Raw genomic sequence first — 20,186 nt, forward strand, 5'->3', positions numbered from 1 at the left:
GTTTGAGAGCCAGAGAGGATGCGGGGAACACCTGGGGGTGGGGAACAGATGGGGGTGGGGAGCAGGTGGGGGTTGGGCAACAAGAATACTAGGATAAGCTTCTGAGTCTGCTTGAGGAAGGAAGGACAGAGGCAGTGAGGGAGGGAACAGGGAGGAAGGGAAGAAGGTCCCTGATTCAAATGCAGTCTCCTCTGTAAGTACCCTCATCCTCATTTCACCCAGAAATAATGTTTTACCTACTCCCTGGTTATCATGTATTCAAGTAAAATTGACAGGCAAAATTGTCCATCACAGAGGTTAAAGTAAAAGAAACTAGAAAGCAAGAAATTAATTCACAATCTATTTTCTGAAAATGTGTGCATACAAACTCACGATGCAGGTGCCCTTGTAGCTCAGATGGAAGTGTTGGGTCATCTTAAGCTGGTGTTATAGGTGGTTGTGAATCACCTAACATGGATGCCAGGAATCACACCAGAAGGACAGCAGGTGTGCTAATCTGCTGAGTCACTCCCCTTGCCCCTACAATCATTCCTTAGCAGCTAGGATACACTAGAATGGCAAAGACGGCACTGACCCGGACATTCTTGCCCTTCCTCTGGGTCCTGTCCTCTTTCTGCTGTGATCACTCTCTGATGTATCTTCATCTTTCCTGTTCTCTCCTCTTGCTCATAAAGAGGATTAAGTCTCTCCTACCTCATGAAGAAAAAACCCTCCCTTTACAAGAGACCTCTTTCCATCCTCACCTCCTCTTCTAATCTTTGCTTTGCAGAGGAGGGCTCTGCCCACATCTTCTCTCCTCCACTTAATCCTTTGGTTCCCAGCATCTATCCACTGTCCTTGCCTGCACCCAGCCCTGCTTGGTGTCTGTCAGTTCCTCCCAGTACGTCCTTGTCCTCCCTTCCCTGAGCCTGTATACCCGGTGGTCCCTGGCTTCGTAGGTGACAAGTCCTCCTTTAGCTGTGGCCTTGCATTCTCTTTCTCTCTCTCTCTCTCTCTCTCTCTCTCTCTCTCTCTCTCTCTCTCTCTCTCTTTTTTTGTGTGTGTGTGTCTTGAGATGCCCTTTGTCTTATCAAATGATACATGATCTTGGTAAATTGTCATGTGTTGTTTGAGTTCCCTGAGAGGTTGGCTCTGGAAACAAGGTTACTTCACCCCCGTTTTAGAGCCAGGTATGTTCATCTCAAAGTATCCTCCTTGTCTGAGTGTGGGCTGGGAAGGAACAAAACAGTAGAACTGTCCAAGAGTGAAAACATCACAGCCTTGAAACGCAGCTACAAGGCAAGCTACAAAGGTTATGATTATTTATCCCATGATAAAAATGAGCCTCCAGCAGGAAATAGAAGCTGGGTGTCCAGCCATAGAGCTCATCTGTGGAGAGAAAGCTCAGTTGAGGACTCCAGTGGACTGCCTCAAGTTTCTGTTGGGTGTTGTGAGCACCCAATTTGATAACATTGTCTTTCTGTGGTACTATTTGTCACTTTACATGGAAACCTTACCAGAGGGGACATTCTACTCTTCTCCCTTGATCCAACCCTCTAGTTGGTTGCCTTAATAGGGCTTTCCTAGTTGGTTTCTGATGGATGCTTGCAAGCCCCTGATTTGATGATTTTTTTATCTATTTATTGCTATTTATTTATTTATCTTCTGCTCTTTATGTAGTTAATAAACTCACTCATTCAAAATGGGAAGTCTGGCAATTGTAGATTACTCTCTGGACCCTACAGAGCATCAAGACTGTCCATCAAAATCCCACACCTACCCTATCTAGCAAGATTCTGTACCCCTCTTTAGAAATCGAACAAGGAACACAGAAACAAAGACACTAAAAATGTTGACATTCACTCTTTTCCACACTATGCTCTGGTGGGATTGTGGAAGGGCTCTCGCCACATGGGAGCCCACAGCTGCTGGGTTTCTTCTGCCTGCTTCTGCCTCAGCTTCTCAATAGCCTCCTAGAAACTTTCTTTTCTATTTCTTTGGCCAGAAGCTGCTTCTTTTGCTGGTGTCTAGAGAAGCCCTGGTGATCGTTTGGTCTTTATCTAAACATGCGGATACAAAGCACACCACAGGCCCTGGTTTGTATTAGGTCCTGAAGAAACTCCTTATCAAAGCACAGGTCCGGTTACTGCTCTAGAGGTGGAGGAATCTGGGAGGATGGAGCCTAAAAACGAGGCCGACTAAAGTCTCACGCAGTAGTTAACTTTATTCAGAGCATCAGACAGTTTACTCTGAGGGTTAAGAAGTCCCCTGAGTAAAGTGTACAACCCCAAGGACAAGCTGCATGTGGCAAAAACATGTTCTTCCATAGAGGCATATAAACAAATCCCAATAGCCAGTTGCAATGAACAGTCTAAAGTAAACTCCCTCCTGTCCGCTACTCCTGGGAAGTGCATGAAAGCATCATCTAGGAACAATTACCTGGTTTTTGGAGAAATGGAGGTCACAAGACTCATGTCTTGTTTTCTTGGAGTTTTCTCACAAGCACTCAGACTTCTCTTGGCAGGATTCCATTCTTGGACTGTGTTCCAATATACCTCCCCTTGTTCCACCCCCCCCCCATTCCTCCATGCAGCCATCTAAGAGCCGCATGCTTGTGGACAGGCCGTATTGCTTTCTACTGCCTTGACAAGGCCCTAGTAACCAATGATCCTTTAGGACCTGGAACACCCGGGAACCATTTTCCTATTGACACTCATTCTCACCCAGCACTGTGACCCTGTCCAGTCGGTCCAGACCTGGAAGGGCCACAAGACCTGCGCTGATCTTTCCTACCAGCTCAGAGCACTTGGCCTTGTCCTGCTTCAGGCAAGAGGTCTAAAACGATGGCAAGACTCTTGCTTCGGCGAAGTCATATCCTTGACCAACAAAAATACTTTATGACTAGCAACAGCACCCACTCTCAAACTATAGAGCTCTTGGGAAAGAAAAAAAGGAACAACTCGTGTTTCTCTTCCTTTTATCACCCCCCTGGGCTAGCTTGGTTCTCCAGGAGACAGGTGCTGAGGTGGACAAAGACGCCCAAAAGGTCTACAAGGGATGACTCATTCAGAAGGCAAAAGAAGAAATCAGGACTGGGAAGGGGATTTGGATGCAGACCCCCAAAGAGAAGACCTGTGTTGAGCAGCAGTGGCCTGGCCATGACCTCACCCATGCTTGGTCACTAGCTGCCCAGTAGCCTAATGGCCTTGATTTGAAAGCAAGGGAGATAAGAAGCCGCTCATAGCAGGAGACCACTCAGTGCTCAGGTCAAACCTTTTAGGCAGTTATAAGGAGTGTCTCTGAGGGCCACACCTACCAAAAAGGGAATATTCACAGGCACTTACAGAGGGGTCTTGGTCACTACCTGCACATGGCTCTTGGCCAAGGGGTTTCCTGACAAATGGGGTAGTTGGGGTTATATCTGCAGTGAAAACATGTTTTGTTTCTCCCTTCCAAATTCTAGAACAGAAGATTTTGCCACCTAGCAGGAGGCTCCATCCTCTTCCAGACCTCTTCCCTCCATCATCCCGTGGTGCTCAGTGCTCCGGATGGATGGAGTGCTCAGACCACCTGCTGGGTAAGTAAACCCGGGAATGAATGTATCGCAAAATAAATGAGGCAAGGAGTGATGGTCCAGACGAAAGACTGGAAGAAGGATGAGACAAGAGCAAATCTAATGAAGCCGCTTCAGCAACCCGACCACCAGCCAGTTCCTGTAGATGAGGCCATTGCATCCCCCTGCTGGGGATGCCTAGCAGGATCAGTGGACTGGCTCCTTTGATGGCAGGGCAGAGCCGGCTTTCTCTCCTGCCTATTTCTCAGTGCGGAGGGCTATTGTTTTCAGACTGAAACATGGGGCTCCTGACTTAGCCACCCTTACCAAGAAGACAGTGGTGGCTAATGGCACAGAGAGCACAGATTGCTAGGGAGGGCATGCGGCTCCCCTGGTTGCAGGCAGAAGGTGGTAATTGGCTGCTATCTAGCACTTCCTTCTGTTGGTCTTCATTGCTTCACACTGTGTCCAGATGGCACCTGAGGCCGCGGTTTCCAGTTGTGGCTGCAGCTGGTGGGAGTTCATGCCCCTGGAAGGGAGGAGAGAGGCCCAAGCACTCCTTCCTCACAGTCTGGGGATGACTTAGAGCCATTTGCTAGTTGTCATGCTCTTCCTTGGGCATTTCCAGAGCCTGTGATAGGACGGGCGCTGGCAGGCAGGAAACCGGCTGGGCCAGGATAGCTGTGATAAGTTAGTTGTCCTGAGATCATTTTCAAAAGGCACAAGTAGAATTTCACTTTAATGATCTGATGAGGACGTCCCTGCTTTTTCCTTCTAATTGAGGACACAGAAGTAACACAAGTCACCTGTCCCTTGTCTATACACTGCCTTTCTTGGGGACATTGCTTTGTGAAAGCAGGAGAGGAGCGTGGAGAAGCATAAACTGACCCCCCGCCCCCCAACACTTGGCGCAGAAGTGACATGTCATTTTCCTCTACATTTTTGTTAATCAAGTCCGGTGCCATTGATAGATCCCACATCAAGGTACCCAGTCACCCGCCACCCACCCACCCACCCAATTCTGAGTCTGATTTGGATGAGATAGGAACACAGAATTGTCCCTAGAGGGAACCATCTTGTGAGTCCCACTGCATAGACTTGCTCACACTTGCCACTAGCCCCAGGCGATCTGTTGAGGCCTGCCTGAGGATGCCACCTGCAGGTGAAGGAGACAGGGGGCTCTATACAACACCTCTGTCCTTTAGTGGCTGAGAGGCCAAAGGTCGAGTCTGACTCCTACTTCTGCTTGTGTGACCTTGAACAGTTGCCTCACCTTTCTGGACTTCTAAACGAGAGCAGACGTGCCTCCTGATGAGGGCTTCTGTGAAAATTCAGTCAGGTATTAGACAGATGCATTGACCATTGGGGACTTTATTATGATAAAGCAGTTCATGCTAGCCAGGGACACTCTGGAAAATTCAGAAAAATAGGAAGGAATAAATGATGTTAAACTGTTCCTCGTCACCTAAAGATAGCGGGTGTTAAAAACTTGGCATATTTCCGTTAAAGGATGGAAGCATGCTATTTTTAAAACTGCAGCTGTTTCTGTTTTGGGGTGGAAGGACAAGGAAAGCATTTGTTTGGGAAGACACCTTAACGGGCTCATTAGCTCGCCTCTCTTGTTCTGCTTGGCTAGTCTGCATGGGAAGCATTGGATAAAAGTGCTTTCTGAGTGCTCCGAATATTAATCAAACAAGTTTTTCAGTCCTCTGTTAAAAGCAGAGATAGTCCATAGCTGGGGCTCTGGAAACTGGAAAAGACAGGTTGGAGCATGCCGGGATGCCTAAAAGATACCCGAGACAGAGGTGTGCTGGGAGCAGGTGAGGGATGCAGAGAGAGGGTGAGCCTGGCAGAGGTCAAGATAGACTGGGAATGGGCAGGGGACTGTGCTGCTAGTTTTACATCAACTAGGCCCAAGCTACAGTCACTTTAGAGAAGGGACCTCAATTGAGAAAATGCTCCCCCGTTCCACACCAGACTGGTTTGTGTGATCTTGCAGTACATCTTCTTGATTGATGACTGTGGGTGGGGCCATCTGTGAACTTGAAAAAGCAGGCTGCGCAAGCTATGAGGAGCAAACCAGTAAACAGCGCTTTCCCATGGTCTCCGCATAAGTTCCTGCCTTGAGTTCCTGCTCTAATTTCCCGGGATGACAGACTGCAAGCTCTAAAGTGAAATAAACCGTTTTCTCTACAAGCTGCTTTTGGTCATAGTGTTTTTTTATCACAACATAGAAATCCTAAGACGGTGGCAGGAAAAAGCTTTCCTCCTCTGCCCAGGTCACAGCCCTAGTCATTGCTAGTTTAAAGACTTCTTGTAAAGCCTCTTCCACCCAGCAACCTGATGTGGAGGGTGCCCTGGGGGGAATGCAGGAGAGGGATGCTGATCCTAAAAAGGTTGAAGTGTTTGGGAAGTGGGACAAGACACACACTTGATGGATGCTGAGGTTTCTCACTGGGGGTGAGGAGCCCAGTCCTTGAAAGCTCAAGGAAGAGGCTTTGGATGCCATCTTTCCTATGTGGCTGGCACTTGAGTGTGTATAAAAAAACGAAGAATTCTGTTCATTGACATGTAGTAAGCACAAAGCATTGTAATGATCTGCAATGACATGTGTGTAAGTGTGATCAACACAGCTGAAACCGTTCTGTCTACATTCTGTGTAGTCTGCTTCTTCTCCAAATGTGTTACATTGAGGATCTCCTACATCATCAAAAGCTCTCCACGACATTGCGTTATCATTTAGTGTTTAGGAAAGATCACCTCGCCCTCCCTATACCTCCTTTGGCTCTTGCCACCCACCTGCTTTGTTTTATGATTTTCTCTTGGCTGAGTTGGCAGAGGAGCCATTGATAAGGTCTTTGGGGAGGCCAATTATGGAAAACATGGACCGAGTCACAAGTGAGTGATTTCCATGTTCTCTCCTGTTTCGGAACTCGCGTGAAGATGCTTCCAGAGAGCAGGTACAATTTTGTTATTTGCTGGCGTGGTTAATGAAAAGATGAAATTGGAGCCTATGAACACAACATGTAGGCAGTACCATAATTAGCCCTTTGGAAGGTGAAGAATCCACTTTAAAATAAAAGAAAATAGCTTTGCTCCCACCATGGAATGGCTGCAATTTTCCAGCTAGTGCGGAACCTGCAGGGTTTCTATAATTACGTCCCCCAGGTCTTTTGTTCACTGTGATTTCTTCCTCTTTTTCTCTTTTCCCTCTTTCTTTCCTTTCTACTCTCTAGTAAATTCCCTTTGGTACAAGAAGCCTGAGTAATACTATTTGCAAACAGAAGAACCCTTCTCCCCATTCTCCCCCCTCCCACACGGAATGCATTTATCTTGAACTATGAAAAGAAAAAGGTGAGTATTTATGTTCTTAACATACTGGAGTCATGCTGTTTAGAACTTAGCAAACCTTGGCCAGGGGAAGATTCTCTGTTAGTGAGAGAGCAAGCACACTGAACAAGGCTAGGGAAAGTTTGGGGTGGGGGGAATGACTGACATTTGATGTGACAAATTGCAGGCAAAGTGGTTAACCAAGGGGGTGGGCACTGCCCTTGATAAGACTTAAGGCTAGCACCTCACTTCTCTCTGCCTCACTTTCCTCATCTGTGCATAAATATCCCCACCTTGCATGCTGCTTTCAACCACATGGAAACGCCCAGCACCATGACTGAAGCACGGTCCAGCCTCAGCAGCTCTCCATATTTGTTTTGTAACCATTGGATGAGTGAGTTCATTGAAAGAACGTGAGCTGACAGGGCCTGATTGGCTCAAAGGGACTTCCGGAAACCTAGAAGCCCGTCAGAACGGGAGTCTGGAATTTCTCAGAACAGCTATCTTCGAAGGGTTTGCAGTGAATTATCTTACACGAACTATTGTCCCAGTCTTATGCAGGCATAACAACTTGCCCAAGTCCTTGTCAGTGGCTGAACATAGATTTAAATTCCATATCATATGTGCCCAGCCTCCAAGCTCATTTCTCTGCATATTTGCTTGAATCCCATACTGACTGCCAGGCGCTAACTTTTCATCAGTGAAATTTGGAGCTTGTCAAAGAGGTCATGCACAGGGCCCTTGTTTTCAGACAGACCAGACTTGAAGCTTTAGACTTCTCTTCTGGCTGTGCAGTGTCAGACAAAGAACTTAGCATCTTCAAAGTACCCACTATAAATACAAATAAATATAAATACACCTGCCTCCAAAATGCCTTGTTCCTAAAAGAGACAATATTCTAAAGGCAGTGTATGCAGTGCCTGGTGGATGTTTGTGTGTGTGTGTGTGTGTGTGTGTGTGTGTGTGTGTGTAGAGAAGAGGAAAACTTACAGGATTTAGTTTCTTCTGCCACCGTGAGGATCTTGAGGGTTGAACTGAGGTTTCCAGGCTAGGCAGCAAGTGCCCTTACCCACTGAGCCATTTTGTTGTCCCACCTGGCATTTCTTAAATATCCAGAGGGGCAGTAACTTTTGTGACATCATCCCTCAAGATGTTATTAGGATTCACTGAGGTCACAGACACAAAAGACTTTAAAATCCAGGAAGCCCTAGATCCAGATTGACCCCTATCATAATGCCATCTAGTTCTATGGCCCTGTGGTGTTAATGGCCACCTTCCATTGTAGTTCAGAGTCCCTACACTCTCCACATTGCATTGTCTCAGGGCTGAGAGAGCAGTTATCTTGAAGAAATGTTTGCACAAGGCTTCAGCAGCCAGCGTTGAGGCTTAAGCATCAATCCCCTTTCTGACTAGTTTCTCCGCAGGATTTAGTCAAACAGAATTCTGGTCCCTCACTCAGTACACAGCAGCACTGAGACCTGTCAGGGTTGCAGGAGTGGGGAGTGCCTGATCTGTGATTACAAATTTGCTGCAGATCCCCAGTTAACACACTGTGCCCTTTGGGAAGACTAAAAATTGACTGCGGAGTCAATTTACTGCCTCAGCCCGGGAATCTGTGCCCTGATGCTGGGATGGGGGCATCATTGTCTCTGTCAGATCTGAGAGCGAGGTGGTGGTCATAGTGGAAGGTCGGACGGCATAGGACACCAGTGGCTGATGGTAGTTTTCCTTCTTTCTTTCCTTCTTCCCCCTCCTCTTCTTCTCTCCTACAAAGAATTATAGAGTCTCAATTTAGCCAGGTCCTGGTCTAAGTTCTGAGTCAGGGATGAATCGACCTGGCTGTGGTCTCAAGAGAAGCAAAGGACCATGACTTGCCATTGACCAGTCATGACAGTGGGCCTTGCTGGTGGGTAATGTCACAGGACCAAACATTTCAGGAGAAATGTCATACTGACTGAGCACTTAGCAGTACTGGCTGGACACAGAGGGGTTTCGAAGAACCTGAGCAATGGCCTGATGTCACACGGAAGACAGAAGCCATTTGGTATGGATGAAGAGCAGAAGGTCAGTGAAGGAAAGGTGAGGCCAGAGGGAGAATCCTTAAGTCAGGCCAAAGGATGTGTGAGTGTGTTTGTTATGTGGAGACACTCAGTTTTCCAATGGCAAGTCTAACATCCATCCTCTGCTTCTTAACACACATGGCATGGTGCATCTTCATGTCAGCACGATTGGATTTGGAATCCCTGCAGACACACCTCAGGGCGTCCCTTGAAGAGTATTTCCAAAGAAGTTTAACTGAGTCAGGAAGACCTTCCCTGGATATGAGTGTCATTATCCTAGGTGCTGGGACCTGATTTGAATGAAAAAGGGGGGAAGGGTGCTGGGGAATTGGCTGAGTGAGTAAAGTGATTGCGAGGTAAGTATGGGGGACTAGGGTTGGGATTCCCAGCACCTATGGAAATGCCAGGCAGGCATGGCAGTCGACTGTAACCACAGTTCTGGGGAGGCAGACATAGGATCCCCAGAGCGAACTGGTTAGTGAGGCTAGCTAGACTGGCAAGTTATCAATTCAAGTGAGAGACTCTACCTCAATGTATAAGGCAGAGAACCATCAAGGGAAATGCCTAGTGTCAGCCTCAGGATTCCACACGCACAATCACACTATATGCATGTATGCACATATGCAAGCATGTATACATACATGTGCATACCACTCATGTATGCACATGCCAAAAATAAGGAAAAAGAAAAAATGAGCTGCACATGAGCCTTTATTACTCTATTACTCTGCTGTTTATGGGCCCAGTGATTTGGAATTTCCCTCTGTATGCTGTGAATACCGTTGGTTAATAAAGAAACTGGCTTGACCTGACAGGGTGGAACAGAGCTAGGTGGGGAAAACTAGGCTGAATGCTGGGAAAAAGAGGGTGGAGTCAGAGAGAAGCCATGGAACCGCTGTCAGAGACAGACATGCTGAAACATTGCCTGTAGGCCACGAGCCTCATGGTAAAATATAAAATGATGGAGGTGGGTTAATTCTAGATATAAAAGCTAGCTAGCAATATGCTTAAGTAATTGGCCAGACAGTGATTTAATTAATAGTTTTTGTGTGGTTATTTTGGGTCTGGGAGGCTGGGAAACAAACAAGCGGCCTCCCTCCAACTGGTCCAGTGTGACCTTACATCCTGTTGCCATGACTTTCCTATTGGACTGTATTCCTCAAACCCTAAGCCAAAACAAACCCTTCCTTAAATTGCTTTTGTCAGGCGTATAGCACCCCTCCAAGGCAGTGTGTGGCTCACACAGACTTTTATAGATAGAACCCCTTCTCTTCCCCAGGCATGGTTAGTAGACCACTGTGGGATTAGAAACCAAGGCATAAGGATAATGGACCAGTTCTTTGAAACTGTCAAGTCCTTTGAAATCCATGCTACCATGAGAACCAGAGAGAACGCGCCAAGAGCTGGTGGTCTCTAACTTCTAACCTCTCTGTTGGGGTAAAGTTGGAGGGGCTCTTCTGCATTTGTGCAGATTAGAGTAGGCTCTAGAACCAGGCAGAATGCTGTGTGACCACCCTAGGGAGGGCGGGCATGCTCCTAGGCTCACAGAGTCAGTGCATATATGTACTGGCTATATATTTGTATTATATTAGAGCAGAAGTTCTTTTGAGGGGAACCAGGTTGCACCCCAGCATCTTTCAGAGTCTGACTCAGAGCTCGGAAGTAGGTGACTGAATCAGCACATGTGCCATTTGCTCCTCATACTCCCCCACCCCATTTTCTGTTTTTTTTTTTTTTTTTTTTTTTTTCCAGTAATCGTTCCCCACTCCACTCTGTAAGGAGGCTTAAATCATAGGACTGGGGGCACCGTAATCTTACAACTGTCTGCCTATTGCCTTTTAATTTTTTTTATTACATCCAGAGAAAACGGTGATAGGTTTGGTCAGGTGTGTCAGTCACACCCATCTTTCTAGAAGGACTTCTTTTCATGCTTAGGGTAGAATGGCACCGTTTTGTTAGGTCACTGAGGCCTGGGATAGATGGGGGCTGAGTTTCCAGAGCTCACACTGCAGGACAGTTTTGTCTCCAAATATTCTGAAAGCCACGCACATTATTCTCTGCTTCCACCCAATGTGCCTTCTTCTGGGGAGCCTGTCCTGATTTCTCCCAGTCTTCTTCCTCCTTTCTGTAGCATGGGCTTCCAGATACTTGTACTGATACCTGGTGTGATCTCAGCAACTTACACTGGCACCTGGTGTGATCTCAGAAACTTACACTGGTGCCTGGTATGATCCCAGAAACTTACGCTGGTGCCTGATGGGACCCCAGCAACTTACACTGTTGCCTGGTATGATCTCAGAAACTTACACTAGTGCCTGGTGGGACCTCAAAAACATACATTGATGCCCAATACAATCTCAGACATTTGTGTTGATGCCTGGTGTGATCTCAGACACTCATGCTGACCCTTGGTGTGAGCTCAGATACACGGATACCGGGTGTGATTGGACAGCCATCTCTGTGGCGAACTGAGGCTGGGCTTCTGGATGTCTCTGCTTTTTCTGAAAGTTTACTTTGTTCCAACTCTTGCTGTTTCCCATTGAAAGTCACTCACCTATTCAACTCTAAGAAACGCTGACAAGTGGCATGTTTTCCCCTGATGGTCTCACAGGAAGATGACATGGAGGGGGGCAGTCATACCCCATGTCTGCTACAAACTCTTCTAGGTATCCCTTTAAAACATTCTGTGACTGTCCTCCCCACCCCCCTCTCCCTAAATCTTCCCTTTTCAGCCTCTCCAAGTGTGCCTTTCTTTCTTATATGAAAGCCTCCATGATGTACAACTCCAGGGATTCTGTTCAAATCATAATTCCCTGTCTCCCGTGAAAGGCTCACGATACCTTCTAAAGAAACCCAATACCAGCATACTACAGCCAGACCATGAGGTACAGCTATCCCAGACTGGACCTACTGTCATACTAGCTCAAGCACGCTCTAGCAGGGACCTCCCACTATGGGTCTTTGGCAGAGCAGCCCTGATATCAGGGAGAGGGATGTCATGGGGCCATGCTCAACATCTTCCTTTATAAATGGAAGGTACACTGCCAAATTCATCCACCTGCCAAGAGGCATGGCTGGCAACACGCCCTTCAGAATGCTGTGGTGCTCATCTTTCATGTGGAGCTCAGAGAGGGAGATGGTACTCTCTAGCTTTTGTTGTTGTCTTTTTAAGGCTTGTCACAATGTCATGCACTTAGGAGAGACTGAATAAAGGTACTTCTGGCCCAGTTCAGGTCACTAGTGATGGGGCATGATTCCCTCCCCAAGAGAGGTAGCAGTGTGTTGGTGAATGGACTATGACTACAGATGGCTTGGGTACCAAGCTCTTCTACCACTGGCTGCACAGCCTAGAGCGAGTTGCTTAACCTTTCCATGCCTCAGTTTCTGTTTCTGTAATTTTAGGGGCCTTACTATATATAGTTGTCATGATTAAATAATAGACACACACACTTAACAGCAGAACATTCTCTTTAGAAAGCACGATACAAATTGAATTTATTTATTTATTTATTTATTTATAGAAATTGTCTAGCAGTGTAGTCTGGCGGGAGGAGAAGCAAATCTTGAACTCATTATATAGGCTTTGTTGCCCCATAACCTCAAATTCATGGTGACCCTCCTGCCTCAGTTTTCCAAGTGCCATGATTACAAGCAGGTACCATCACACCCAGCTGAAGTTATTGCTATAGCTGGGGATATTGAGCTCTCTGACTTTGCTATTTTGACAAAGATATTCGCTATTTTAGTAAAGATAAAAAAGTAGCTGTTTCCTGTTCATTCAAGAGACCTTTGGGGCGACGCATTTGAGAATATTTTAAGGAAATAATAGGAAAGGGATCATCAGGCCAAATCTTTCCAGTCTTGACTCAGGTATTAGCTTTGGTTGTAATCGTGTTTGAGTCTCCAAGTTTCCGGTCACTCAGGAACTACAGCCTGCCTTAGCGCTGGCCTGAGGGTGTGTGCTGACTTCCACGTCTACACTTGAGTCAACTGAACACAACAGGTCAAAGCCTGGAGAGAAATGCGTCGAATCCCTTGGTGGGGTAAAGAGATCCTGCTGTTATTACTTTAGGGCGTTCGGTAAGGAATAAAACAGGTTCCGCATCTCAAGCAATGGAAATTTCATCACAAAACTCAAGCTGCAGGAAGGAGGGAGTCCAGACAGCTAAGTCTGCACTGGACTTTTGAAGCAAGTAAATAATTTTGTAAAATAATACACAAGCTACCAAATTATATACCTAGCTTCCAAGAAGGCTCAATAGAAGAGTGAGTACCCCAAAGTCACTTTGCCTTTTGTATCCCAAATATTTCACAGCTGACTGTAACCCCGGGCCACTATTCTCTTGTACATTCTCTCCCTCTCTCAGGGGCTGGATTTCCCACAAGTCCCTGCTGTGTCTTCTGCTCTGCTGCAGACACAGCCAAGGTGGCTGCCATGGAGTATGTTCTTCGTGGCTCTTTACAAATCTGAGATATCCAGGCCACAACATCCCTGCTCAGCCTCTGAGTCCATGCACAAACTCCCTGCAGGATGGAGCAGTGGGGCCATCTCAAAGCTCTAAATGATTGGGCTGTTTACTGTGCTGTTCAAATCCATAAACCCAACAGAGAAAGGCAAAGAAACTCTTCAGGGGGTCAGGGATTTTTCCCTTCACCATAAAGAAGTCAACACACACATTGGCTAATTCCCCTTCCCCAGTCAACCCACCATAGTTCCATGTCCAGCTGGGTAGCTCCCAGGGCTGTAAAGGGCTCTAAGGATGTTCGTTTTTGTTAATTTTGCAGCTGACAGTTTCTTTGCCGGTTTAAGATGCCCGCAGCCCGAGATTGGTTAGTTCTCATTAGCAGGGGAGAGGCGTTGTCCCACTTTGCACGGCGTCCATAAATCACATCTTCAGGTGGTTTTATCATGCTAGAACATTTCTGAGCGCAGGGCCTGATGTGAATAATGCCCAGGATGTGGGCCTGTGTCGGGCAGCCTGAGCGAGAACACTTCCACCATCCCATCTGGGATTCTCTGAACATCCATGCCGAGCACAGACAAAGGTGAATTAGTTCCAGACAAAAATGCATCACTGCTCTATTGAATAGTCAATTATTAAACACATAATGGAATCCGTGGTTAGCAAGGCATGCCAGAGATGTGCTGTGCTTGCTCAATTTCTACAGGAAGAGGAAGCCGGCTGGTAATTTTTGAAAAATGAAACAATTCTGTGATATTTATGATAAACTTGAAAACACATTATTGCCCCCTCCCCCCGCTACGATTTGGGCTTGGGATTTCTATTCTTTATTCACGATTTCTTCTAGTTCTTTCTTTAATTAGGTCTTGGGACAGTCGAATCTTAAAATTTAATACTCAGTGGGTAAATTGTCCCAAGTGGTAAAGCACTAAAACCCCTTCACAGGTTAGGGTTTGTTTTGGACTTTAGCCAACACAGCGGAAACTCTGTCTGTACGGATAAGGATGTGAGTATCATGGGCCCTGTGCACAGAAGCACTTATCTGCCCGCCCCGCATCCTTGGCCTCACGTCTCACATGGATGCAAAGCACCATCTACTTCTCTGCAGTCTAGGCTTGCTTTATGCTGGGCAGACTAACCCAGGATGAGAGAAGCTGCTGGGTGGTTTGGATGCGAAGTGCTACCCTTGCATCGGCCGAGTTTCACGTCAAGCACAGGCACCTTGGTTGGCTCTGTCCAGCGTCAATGGGTGAGAGCTATTCAGAGTCCTGACATGTATCATTGGCTATGTTATATCCTCTCTGGTTTGACTCAACTATAAAATGAGTGGGTGGGGTTTTCAAAACAAGGTGTGTTATTAAAATGGCTTGTTTATAAAGACATTGAAATTAGAGGCAAATTTTAGAGGGTTATGTGGTTGGTTGAACAGTCTTAATTCACCTGGACTGAGTTAAAGACAATCATGGTTTCTTTTCTCTGCCTTCACCCATATTCCACTACTTTCTTGTCTCTCCCAGGTGCTATTAGATGCTGCACCCAGTTTCAAGTTTCAGGAACTATGGCCTGTTCTCCCTAGGGAAATCCTTAGCCCAACCCAAAGGAGGGAAGAAGGTGGGTGCTCCTCTTTCTGATCCCAGGAGTTGGAGATGTAGTTTCCTTTAGGACAAGTTTATCCTTGGCCAGGGGGTACGATTTCTAGAGATGCCATGCCTTCTGCCTAAACAAGTGAGCCAGAAAAGGATCTCCTAGGACAGGTTTAAGAGAGGGCACTGGAGGACTTCTTCCACAGGAGGGACCATGAGATGGGGCAGTCCCTCCACATGGGGATCTACACTGAGGAGACAATGTTTTCATGATGGATTGTCTCTAGACCCCTTACTCCTTGTTTATCTACCCAGGAAAGTTTAAGAAACCAAAGCCCTGGGAGTCCCTTCCTGTTCTCACCTCGTCCCCAGGGAGAAGAGAAGAACTTTCCATTCAGAACCCTCATACCCTCCTCTCTTTACAACCCTCCCCTGGATGCCAGGGCCTTGCAGCAGCCTTCTGAACCAGGATCCTCAGCTGGGAAAGGACAGGCTACGCTGTGACAAGCCTGCCCAAATCTCTGTAGCTTAGCCTTGCGTGAGTTAACTTCTCACTCAAAGTCTAATGCAGGTTAGCCAGGGAGAACCACCACCTGGTCACTCAAGGGATGGAGTATATCATTTTAAGATGCCATCATCTTCAGGAATGTCTTCTGAGAGCTCCCCCCAGGTAGGTGAGTGTTGGGACAGACCTCTTCCTGAGTCTCAGATGCCATGGGGATTAATTTCTTTAATAAATTCCAGCTTTCTTCACAGACACTCCCAGAGGTTTGCCCTTTCTCCACAACTGACTGTTGTGGCATACTTGATAATGCTACAGGTCAGAACTGGACTTGTCTGCCTTGCCCTGGGACTGATAATGACCTTGTGCATCTATATAGCCTCTTTATTTTCCAAGAACACTTAGATTTATGAGCTCACTTTAGTTTCCCAGTGGCTAAGAACTGATGGACCACTTCCTTTCTGGAGAAGTCAGGCATAGCTAGACTCAGCATCTCCACTCTTCCCTTACAGATGTGGTTGGCTCACCGGCTGATGGCCAAGTGAGAGTGGCAGTGGACGGACAGATGTTACGTTCCTCCTGTGTGCTCTTTCTGCTTTATGTCCCATCCAGATTCCCATCAGGTGGCTCCTTGTGCCAGCCTGGAACCCATCTTTCCATATTCACTGTACCCCCTGAGATCTTGCAGAGTCCAAGATTCTAGTTTAATGATATAATGACAATTCTGCTGGCTCCTAGCACTCGTTTGATGGTTGCATCCTATGTGGAACACATCGGGTTTTCATTGGGGTGGGGAGAACTGAATGTATCTGTGAAATTCCCAGAAAAGACTTTTTTAAAAAGCTCTTTAAAATGTGCTAGAACTGTCAAAAGTAAGAGATCTGGCATTTTAAATTGTTAAACACAAATCATAACTCTGTTTGGTATGAAGCAACATAAAATTGCAATTTTTAAAACAAAAGAAGTACAAATAGAGATTTGAGTTGAGCAGGGTGATTTGCACACATGCATGTTTCTTAGTCTCTCCTGAGATACCAATAAAATGGCAGGAAGAGCAAATTCAAATGATGTAAATCTGCGGAGACTAGAGAACAGAAGCAAAGATGACCACAAAGGAGAAGGGTCACACGATTGGGAGTGTGGGAATGTGGGTGGTAGAGACAGTGGGAATGTTCTGTCTACTGTAGAGAAACCAGTGAGGACCTGATGCTTCTTCACATAGAGGTAAGGGGCTCAGGAAGGGAGGCTCAGATGCCTCCAAGGCAGGTCTGAAGCAGATGGACAGACCCCCAAGTATGTACAGATTGCTGGATTGCTGGTGGATGCTGGACCTTGTCTTCTTTAGCTGATGATGAGAGATTAGTATGCAGAAACCCTACTAGGGAGGTCCCGATAAGAACATTCAAACTGAGGGGAGGGGGCTCTAAGGATGACACCAGAGACAGAGGGATCAAGTCAAAGTCCATAACAGATCGGAAAGAACATCCCCCTCCATTTCCAGGTCCCATGGGAATGTTGACTGCTTAGCTGTCAGATCTCTAATGTTTCGTGGTTCTAAATATTTTCTGTGTAGGTATATTCCAGGACAGAGGATAAGCGCAGACACAATACTCTCACTAAAACAACAACAGCAACAACAAAACAAAGAGGAGAGGAAAGAGAAGGAAGTTATGGGCTCAATATATGATGTTTAAACTATGAGATATTAACTCAACTAATGGGAGAGGAGAGAAGGGGGCCAGGGAGAACGAAAGTGAGTGAGCGAGCAAAGGATTGGTGAGAGGAAATCATTGAGGAGTCATTAATATAAATATATTTTATATAATTTACACAACTGCAAGACCCATGTTGGAGATAGGAAGGCTTGGGCAGGTGTTCAGTACTGTGGATGAATTATCTATATGATGGCTAAAGTATTAGCAATGACGGGAGGATGAGAGGAGAGAGAAGGAGAGTCCTCTAAAAATAAGTGCGAATCAAAATGGCCCAGACTTAAAAGTACAGCCCGGAATGTTGGCAGATAAGGTATACTACTTCAAGATCCTTAAAGGGACTTCTTGCCCACTTAGAATTCCCCCACGTGACCAAACTGTCAATAAATGAGATAATTTCCTCCTGGGGATCCCTCTGAATTTTAAGGAGGGTGTAAAAATATGATAATAAATAAATAAACAAACAAACATAAATAAATAAACAAACAAATAAATAAAATCCAGGAGGTCGAGGAGGAGGGAGAAGCCCGGCAGGTTGGTGACAGGTGTGTGCTGGGATGCCAGTCGTGCAGAAGAGCAAGGAACTGGGGCAGGCTAGGGCAGCAGGTGGAGGGATCCAGGAGAAACCTGGCCAGAAAAGTCCTGAAACCTAGTGATCTGTCTCCTGCACTTGACTCTAAGGAGAACTGCTTTACATCTGGACCGCGCTTAGCTTGAGTTAGTGACCGACGCTCAGACAAACAAAACCAACCAACCAAAGAAACAAAAAAGCAAAAACCCGAAATTTAAGCAAATGAAAAGGCAAGGTTAATTTAATTTCAACGCCAGTAAAAATGAAAGATGTGAGAAAATAAAAGTAATTACAATATGTTCTTTGTCTCAGTCATGAACAACATGTACATGGTCCAAGACATGTAAAGAGTAATATACCCAAACATGTATAATATGACTGTATTGGGAAGACAGGAGGAGAAATTGTGTGTGTGTGTGTGTGTGTGTGTGTGTGTGTGTGTGTGTGTGTGTGTATGCGTCCACGCACGTGTGTTAGCAGTGGGATGGGAGAGGACCCCACCCACCACCTTTCTAAGTAGAAGTTGATATGGTAAGGCTTAAAATAGGCCCAGCTTTTAAGCATCTTGCTTTGCAAATGTTAGCAAGGAAAATGTTCAAGAGTTGGATTCATTTTACTCTGAGGTGCTGGACTGTAGTGTGGGTAGCACGAGGCAGTAAAAACGGGCAAAGAAGGATTTTTTAAAAAAACTATTTCTTTTATTTTTGATATTATAATTGCATCGTTTCCTCCTTCCCTTTCCTCCCTCCAGACTCTCCTATATACTTGCTCTCTTTCAAATTCAGGGCTCCTTTTCAATAATGGTTGTTAAATATAATACATGCGCACACAAACAATTATACAGAGTATATACTGTGTTTAGATATTTAGAACTAGTTTTTTGTGGGTGTCAGAAGCTTGCACAATGTGGAGCCATTCAAGAAAGAGAATTGCAAAAAGAAAATTAGGGACCAGGCTTTGGAAGGGTTTATCCAAATGTGGGACTCAGAAGCCTGACATCAATTGTTTCTGGTGCAGCCACTACTGGGGTCAGGGGCACTTGGCCACAGGAAACTCCACCTTGCTTGTCACCATGTGCTAGCATCTCTACCATGTGTACATGTGCTACCATGTACACATCCCTAAAGAGGAAACAGTGAGCTTGTTACTGAGATCCAGCTGACACGGCATTTCAAGAACCCTTTCCTGCTTGTATGTCTGCCATGGGGATGAAATATTTGGCCTTGAGGATCATTGGTCCTTCTTTGGTGGACATTGTGGTGTGGGTGTGAACTATTTCTACACAGGCTCAAGGGTGGAACTTTTAGGAGGTGGAGGGACCTTGCTGGAGTAAGTGGGTGACTGGGAGGTGGGCGTTGGGATTATAGCAGATTTCACTCCTGCCCCCCCCCCCCCGTCTCTGCTTTCCTGTTCTCTTGGATGTGAGCAAGCCGCCTCACACATCTCCTGCCACCGTGACTTCGTCACCATGATGCTGGACTGTATCTTCAAGTTGTGAGTCAAAGTGAACCCTTTTCCCCTCCAGTGGCTTCTCACTGGGAGTTTGGTCACAGCGAGAGAAAAGTAACTACTCTAAAGCACATGGTTGTTCTTTACCCACTTTAAGAGGGCTGTGGTAAATTTCCTTGTTTACGGCTGCTTAACAGTAATTGCAAGTCAAAACATACAAACCTCGCCCTTCCTTTTGTTGCCCTGCCCCTGTTCTCAAGGCTCCTTGATACAACGGCAACTCCCCAGAGCTTCTGCAGCCTCAGCTGTGGGCAGTGCACCACGTGAAGCAGAAGCCCAGTGTTCAGGGGGCAGCTTAGTGGGTGGGCTAGATGTTCCCTGCCAGGTGACAGAGCTCATACTACAGTCAGGTAAGAAATGGGAGATACCAGGGCCAGAGGCTGATCTTGGTGAGGTGCAGCCTCTCCTACAGAAGTACAGCCCACCCTGCCCCGATTGCTCCAAGTCACCTGCACAGAAGGCCTAGGTAGAAGACTCGGCCAGATATGATTCATCCTTGTGTGATGCTCAAAATGTTCCAACCACATTCATCTGCCACATAGTGAGTACCACTGCATTCTGGACACAGAGCCCTGGACAAGGCCCTGCACTGGAGGGAGTGACCCCTGGAGGAATTTCAAGTGAATAACACCTGCCTTTGTTTGTTCCGAAGTACCCATGATGGGGCTCAGACTTGCCAGATTTTCTGTCTCATAGCTACCAGGGCCTATTTTTCAAGTTACCAGTGCTAACATACATAGTTCCATGCCTTCTGGGAGGCCATTCTATTGATGGGGGACATAGGATTAGGGAAGAGGTCTAAATTATCCTTGCTTCTGAGGAAGCTCCAGTCCATCTGTGAACACAAGGCACACTGTCTAAATCCCGAGCTGTGTAGAAAGGAATTCTGGGCAGGCAAATAAAGCAATCACTCTTGGGGAATTT

General features: G+C 46.3%; 1 long non-coding RNA gene across 1 annotated transcript in view; it reads left to right on the plus strand.

Annotated features, from left to right (window-relative positions):
- The window catches only part of LOC126510606 (uncharacterized), a 62,089-nt gene that overhangs the window by 7,668 nt on the left and 34,235 nt on the right, over positions 1-20,186 (plus strand). The window contains exons 2-3 of the long non-coding RNA XR_007594445.1: positions 3,443-3,556; positions 14,903-14,996. This is a non-coding gene — a long non-coding RNA (uncharacterized lncRNA). The remainder of the gene's footprint in view (positions 1-3,442; positions 3,557-14,902; positions 14,997-20,186) is intronic.

The sequence above is a fragment of the Alexandromys fortis genome, unplaced genomic scaffold (genome assembly GCF_014885135.2).
Source record: "Alexandromys fortis isolate MF-2015 unplaced genomic scaffold, M_Fortis_MF-2015_v1.1 scaffold_85, whole genome shotgun sequence".
NCBI classification, from domain to species: domain Eukaryota; kingdom Metazoa; phylum Chordata; class Mammalia; order Rodentia; family Cricetidae; genus Alexandromys; species Alexandromys fortis.